An 8132-nucleotide genomic window follows, 5' to 3' on the forward strand; every position below is an offset into this window, starting at 1 on the left:
GTTATAAGAAAGATAATGGTACAATTCAAATTAAATTTGGATGCCCAATTACTTATAGCTTTTTTTAGTTTCAAGTTTGCATACACAAAGGTGACGTCATCTCTTTTCTCTTCTGCATGCAGAGAATCTTTTTTCTTTATTTAATTTTTTGAGAGGGTTTTCTTTATTTAAATGAAAGTATAATGCAAAACAGTCAATCTTAAATGGGCTTAATTAGAGCCCAAGATTCTATCTATGTATGCGCTTCAGGTGACGGTTTCAAAACTATCGCTTCAAGTGATATATAATCGGAGAGACTAGGTGTCGCTCGTGCTACAAACTAGTGATCCATCGCCTGAAGTACCTCTCACTTTTGGGCTAATTCGATGACATATTCGGCCCAATATATATTATTGTGGTTCGTTTTGTTCTCCAGATTAGATGGGAAGTCTGACAAGTTCTAATATTTTTTATGACGAGCGCAACTTACATGCTTTTCGCTATGCGGTCTCTAGCATTTTGTTTTTCTTTTCTCTTTCTGTACATGTTCTATATTTCTTATTTTCTTCTCCCGTTCTTTTTTCTCTTTCCTAGTTCCTTCCATCCATTTAATTTTAATTTATTTATCCTCATCTTTTTATTTATTATTCTCTCTTAATTTTATTTTCTGATTATGAACCTCACATCATAATTTTTACCTGAATTTATAATTTATTATTTTATAATTTATATTAACCATATTTATTTTTTATATAATCACATGTTAATCGATCTATACTTATCTTTTGCTATAGTAGTACAGAATTATTTGTGCATATTTTAAGAACGAGGCATACAATGTATTCTAATTTATTTGCATTGCAGACTCATAAGTTGGTATGTGAAATTATTATTTCCTTTATATACTAACTTGTTTAGCACGTGTATACATGCTCATGATAATATTTTTACTATGTAGTTGCATTTGTTCTTCATGTTAAATTATTTTTCTATGTGTAACTAATTTATTCCCAATGTCAAATTATTTATTCGCCGTGTAGATTAAATTGTTCGCGTACGTAGCTGCATTTGTTCTTCATGTAAAATTATTTTTCAGCATATAACTAATTTGTTCACAATGTTAAATTATTTATTCCCTTTGTAGGTTAAATTGTTCTATAATATTGATCTATTTGTTCGCGATATTTTTCATTAAAATTTTGTTTGTAGTACATTATTATCTATTTGTCATGTTTAATTTTCTGTTCATAGAATATAATAATTTATTCATGTTGTTAAAATATTTGTTCCCAGTAGTTGAAAATAATTATTTAGTATTAATTTTTTTTAAAAAAATCATGCAAACATAAGCAAGTGATGTTTTGTTTTAAAGATCTTGTTATAAAAAAATAATGGTGCAATTGTAATTTAATTTAGACGCAAAATTTAAAATTTATAGATATTTTTGATTGTGAACTCCCCTTACATGTAAGTGATATCATCAATTTGTCTTCATCTGCTTGCATGCATTTATTATTGAAAGGACTAAACATCTGTTAAGAAAAGTAATCCTCCCTCCATTTTTTATTAGATGTCGTATTTCATCTGGGTACACACACCAAGGAGATAGTTAAACACATAGTAATTTTCTCTCCCGTGAGTTAATATTTCTCGATTAACGCCACTGGCTGATTAATTCTGCGTCGTAATCTCCCACGCAAGCAAGCCTAACGGGCTGACACACTCTACCTCCCCTGCATGCAAATCCATTCGCACACGCGCATGCAAGCCTCCCGCATGACATGCAAATCCATCGACAGCTCAACGCTGCTCGCGCTTGCCAAGGCGTAGATGTAGCATCTTTAACTGCAATATTGAAAGGCCTTTGTTTGGTTTTGATAATTGAGTGACAACTTAAGTGGACTAATAAGTGTTTATGTCAAGATACACAGGAGATTAGTCCACACAAAGACACTAGTATGAGCGACATGTGCCATGGAGGAGAAATGGCTAAGGGTTGATGCTATGCTCATATAGTGTGATGGAGGAACTCATTGCATATGAGATATGACATGGAGTTATGTGACCAAAGTAGAGAAGATCAAGTCAAGGCTTGGCTTGATGGACCGGTTGCAATGGAGAAGGACAAGTTAAGGCTTTGAAGCGAGGGACCGCGAGGCGGTGAAGTTTGGGCAAGATTTGGCGCCGATGGACCGAGGCAACGGTGAAGAGCGAGCAAGGTCAAAATCGATGGACCAAAGAGGTCATGTGATGATATGGAGTGGATCATATCATTCAAGGAAGATCAAGCCAAGTGTTGACTCATGATGATGATCAAAAGGCTTGATGGAGTTTGGTGCTTGTGTGACATCAACATTTGGGAAGATGAAATGGAATGCGCAAGGCAAAGGTATGACTTGTAGGGCATTTCATTTCACCGGTCAAAGGTTGTGTAGAGAAGTGCATGACCGGATTTAGAATAGATGACCGTACTATCAAGAGGGGCAAACTTATTTGCATATCGCTCATCTAGTGCCACTTGAGCGATCTAACATTGCGATGTTGCTAGGATCGAGTGGCGTGGTGAGATAAAGTGAAAGTTCTTTGAAAATGATTGTGAAATGCTAACACACATGCACATGGTGTTGTTCACGTGGTGGTGTTGGCACATTTGCAAAGGAGAAAGAGTTGGAGTTGATGTTTATCAACTTGGGGAAGCAAGAAAGACTTTTCGGTGTTCTTCGGAGATTAGGTTGGCTCTTGGAGTGAAATACTGCTTTGATCCATTGTGTTTTGGATCAAATATTCAGTTGGGTTGTGTAGCCCTCTGAATAAGCTTTCCATAGAGTCAAAGATCACCAAATTTGGACATTGGAGTTAAGAGTTATGGCCGTTTTACCAAGGTACATTTCTGCTGGAAATAGACCTGCGAACGGTCCGCTCCTTGGGGGCGGACAGTCCGTCGTTATCTCGGATGAGCTCGAACAGAACCGTTTTTGGCTCTGTTGGTGGTCCAAAAAAAACTACGGGCCGTCCGGTCCATGGGGGCGGACGGTCCTCCTTTAAAAGCTGAAACGAGCACAGAAACTTGGTAGTTCTGTCTTGGGTGTCCAAATTGTACTACGGACGGTCCGGCCCTTGGGGGCGGACGGTCCGCCTCCTACTGAAAATTCTGGGACAGAAACACTGCGGTTTCTGTGTGTGCTCACTTTTTAAACGGCGGACGGTCCGCCCCTGGGGTGTAGACAGTCTGCCGGTCACTTCCAGATTTAGTCAGAGACGTTTACAAATCGGTTGGTTCAAAGTTTTGAACCGCGGACGGTCCGCCCCAGGGGTGCGGACAGTCCGCCAGGGGCTCTAACGGTCGACTCTGACACATAATCATCGCAGTTCTAGCCGTTGGTTTTGAATGGCGGACGGTCCGGTCTCTGTGAGGCGGACAGTCCGCGAAAACTCTGTTTTCACGGGATTTGAGTGTAACGGCTAGTTTGGGGCCTCCCTCTATAAATAGAGGGTGTGGCCGGCCATTTGAGGTTGCTGAGCACCTTGGGGACTTAGTGTCCATGTGTGAGAGTGCTTGAGAGCCCTCTACTCATTCTAACTTGATAGTAATCATCCGATCGAGTGAGAGAGCGATTCTAGTGCGATTGCTTTGAGAGATTGCATCGAGTGGCACTAGGTGATCGTGTTGCAAGCCGGTGTGCTTGTTACTCTTAGAGGTTGCCACCTCCTAGACGACTTGGTGGCAAGAGGCTCCGTTGAAGCCCGCAAGAAGATTGTGCGGTGCTCCGGAGAAGAGATTGTGAGGGGTATTGTGCTCACCCCGTGGGAGCCGCGAAGAGCAACTCTAGTTCAGCGAGACGTGAAGAGCAACAAGTGGTTTGGCCGGATCATGTGCTAGAGCTCGGTGTGAGCACTCCACGTGAGAGAGTGTGACTTGAGAGTCACCACTAGCAAGAGGATCGGCGGCAACCTTGGAGCTTGTCTCAACGGGGATTAGCTTGGTGGCAACCAAGTGAACCTCGGGATAAAAATCACCGTGTCAATTTTATCTACTCTTTTCGGTGGTTTGCATTCTCCAAATCACAAGTCTTGTATTTACATTCATATATATCTTGTGCTTGTGTAGTTGCTCTCTAGTGATTAGTTAGCTTGTGTAGCTTGCTAATCATCTTCTTACTTGTGTAGCTAGAAGTAGAGATCCTAGTGTAACTAGTTAGCCTGTGTAGTTTAATTAGTTGCTCTTGCTTAGATTGTGTAGTTAAGCAAGTTGAGCTCTTGGGTTTGGATTGTGTATCCTTGTCCTTGAGCATCTAGTGACCTTAGGTTTGGGTTTGTGCTTTTGCTCATTAGAATTGTGTAGGAGCTCCCCTTATTTGTGAAGTACTAGTGCTTAGACTTGTGTGGCTTGGCATTAGAATTGTTAGGAGAGCTCTTACTAGCTTGGCACTCCATTTGCTTTGTGTAGGATCTTTTTGGAGGTGCCTTAGAGTCATAGTTAGAGGGGTGAAGTCTTGGCTAAGCGAATAGTTTCAATTCCGCATAAGTTTCGGTTAGCCGGCGCAATTAGTTTTAGAAAGGACTATTCACCCTCCTCTAGTCCGTCATTTCGACCCTACAAGTGGTATCAGAGCCGAGGTCTCTCATTTGTGGTCCTTACCGACCCGAGAGGATGGCGACTTATTGGCTAGATATTGAGTGTCCACACACTTTTGGTGGCACACACTTTGCATGGTGGAGAAATATGATGACATGCAATTTTAAGTTTATTTGCCCTCAAATGTGGTGGATGGTAGATGTAGCTTTTTCTCATGTGTTGGATGAAAGAAATCTAACTCAAACACAAGAGAAATGCCTAGATCGAGACATCCAAGCTACTAACATATTGTTTAGATCTTTACATGATTGCATTCTTTGTGAGGTCATGAACATAAAAACCGCCCACGAGATTTGGAGTTATCTCAAGGAGACATATGGGGCGGCCTCCGATGATGATAAGCCCAAGGAGAGAGTGCTTGAGGATGAGGAGCACATCCGCGACATGGTGATTATGGAAGATTGCTCCACCTCATGGACAAGTGATGATGATGATGATCAATCTACAACAAGCTCACTTGACAAGGTTGATGATGACGATTCAAGTGTTGCAAATAATGATTCTACGTCAAGCACACTTGATGGTCAAATTGATTCATACACGGATGATATTTCTACGTCAAGCTCATCTCCATCTCCACATTGCTTCATGTCACAAGGTGACACAAAAGTATCAAATTGCAATATGATTGATTTTAATTCATATGATGAGCTCTTGAGTAGATATACTAGCTTGACCAAATTATTTGAGGAAGTGTTAACCAAAAAATCAAATTTGAAAAAGAAAACTCTTTTCTCAAAGACACATGTGAACAACAAAAGCATCTACTTTATATCATAAGTTGTTCACATGAGGAGCTAAAATTGACTCATGAGGAGCTTAGTGTTGCTTATGAAAATTTGGTACTAGACCATGCTTTACTCACTAGCAAGCTTTCTAGTAAAGTAATTAAAACTAGTGAGAGCTCATCACATGAGTCAAAGGATCAATTGCAAAATATTGCTAACCCTTGTGATGTAGGCAAGAAACATGTATCCATCTCATGTGATGATTTATTGTCTATGCCATGTACTTCACATATAGATACTTGTTCTTCTTCTACTATGCAATATGAGACTAACCTTGTAGAAGAAAACAAAGAGCTCCAAAGTCAAATGAAGTATTTGAGCAACAAAATAGAGAGATGGACAAAATTAAAAGTCACACTTGAAAGCATAATCAAAAACCAAAGAAACTTCGGTGACATGAGTGGCATTGGTTCCAACAAGAACAAAGTCAAAGGCAAGAAATGAGGCAAGAATAAATATAATACGAAGATGAAGAAGCAAGAAGAAATAAAGCTATCTCATTTCATGTCCTTTCAATGCCATGAGATGGGACACATTGCAAATGGTTGCCCCAACAAAGAAAAGCTCAAGTTGAACAACTAAGAAGAGAAGCTTAAACATGTCAGATGCTTCAAGTGCTGCACTTGGGGTCACCTCACCTCAATGTGCCCAACCAAACAATTGGTGAAGCAACAAGAACCTCAACCAAAGCCACAAGTTGAGCAAGAGAAGGTACCCCAACCTCAAGTCAAGATCAACCATGATGATCAAATTGATGACTTGAAGATGATGAAAAAGAGAACAAGAAGGGGTGGCAAGGCAAGGGCAAGGCATCCAACTCACGTTCAAGATGCCAATATGTTGAGCAAGAACAAGATTCAAGAGAAGAATCCACATGCTCACATCAAGTGCCATAGTTGTGCAATATTGGGTCACCTAGCTTCGGGTTGCCCAAACAAGCTTGAGAAGAAGGCTCAAGCAAACTATGAGAAGCAAGGCAATGAGAAGCATCAAATGAGTAAGGAAGAAAAGGCTCAACAAAAGAGAAGATGCTATTTATGCCGAAAAAGGGGACACATGGCTTATTCATGTCCCTTAGGTAACAATTCTAAACCTATTTCAATTGATGCAAATATTATGCTTAGAAAGGATGGTAATGGTACCTCATTTGTTACTATTACAAAACATCCCGCTACTCATACTAAGGCATTGCCAAAATATGTTGCTCCTAACTTGTGAGGACCCAACCTAGTTTGGGTACCATCAAAACGTGGATGAATGTGTGTAGGTACGAAAAGCATTGGAGGCTTGATTCAAATTAAATTCATATTTTTATCTTATGATTGAATCAAGAAATTGAAGTTTTCTTTGCATATATATACAACCCAATGCCAAGTCAAAACAATGAAGTCCAAGTGCTACAACATACAAGTATCTTATTCTAGTTGTGAGAAATTCATTGGAAATATTTGATGGCTTGCAAACTTATTTGTGTTAAATCTTGCTTTTGGATGAAAAATCTTTTTGCAAATTGAAAAATGAGCTAAATGTCATTTACTTCTCAAATGTAGCCACGCGCTTCGGCTCTGACCTGGCGGCAGAGCGCGTTGTGGCAGAACCGCCTAAATTATCCCGGCTCAAGTGCGTAAACCATCACCATAAAGGCAACATCAGCTTAAACGCACTTCAAACGGAACAATTTTTGGTCTGTCGGGTAACGTCCCGATACAACCACCGATTCTCGGATCGAACAAGCATACCCCGCACGAAGGCGAGTCCAGAGATATTACAACCACAATTTTTATAACACAGGCATAGTAATGATTACAAACTAGTTAAAAACATTATTACAAGGCCAACTTAAATAAAACAGTTATACAAGTTATGATTATAAGTTCAGAGTCTAAACAGCGGAAGATGAGACACGATGACTACAACACGTCGCAAAAGTATACCAAGCTAGCCCAAACATGGTATTACTCGTCACAGTCATTGCCGGCCGAAGACGTATCCCATTCTACGGACCAGCCAGGAGGCAAAGTGCAAGGATAGGTCAAGCTAGCGATCTGATCCTCAAAGGTCATACCTGAAAAAGGGTTTTCAAAAGCAAGGCTGAGTATTCTAATACTCAGCAAGACTTAACCGACAACGGGTATAAGTAGCCCACCTTAGCTAGACTATGCAAGGCTTTGTAAGGCTCTGGTTTTCCTTTGCTGAAAAGCAATAAAGAGTAGGTCCTTACTTTCAAGTTTTAGCTTCAAGATTCTAGTTGATTAACCATTCTATGTAAGCATCTACTATCCAATCATGGTGGAACTTCTAAGCAAACATCAAGATTAATAAGAATATTGTTGCTCTTATTACTCTGTGTGGCAGATCAATTAAGCAGTCTCATTTCATCGTGAGAGGCGGACGATTCTGAATCGAAATTCAACCTTGCAAGGACAACCTAACACACACGTCTGGAACACCGTCGGGTCATTCCCAAACAACCGTTGACCTTTCTTTCCGGCTTGTGGATAGTGTCACTCTCCCCGACTACAGGGCTCCAAGGCCGAACCTTGTCCCTTGAAGTCGTAGTGTTGCGCAACATAAAAATAAAACCTATCCCTACTGAGAGAGTGAAAGGTATATCCACTCCCCGGTCCAATCGGCTACTAGGCTTGCCGCGTACCATATTTACGGCATGTGGCTAGTACTTTCAAAAACTTAACCGGCACTACCACACACCGCGACCTTAGCAGGTTCAT

This window comes from Panicum virgatum, chromosome 7K (assembly GCF_016808335.1).
Source record: "Panicum virgatum strain AP13 chromosome 7K, P.virgatum_v5, whole genome shotgun sequence".
Lineage (NCBI taxonomy): Eukaryota > Viridiplantae > Streptophyta > Magnoliopsida > Poales > Poaceae > Panicum > Panicum virgatum.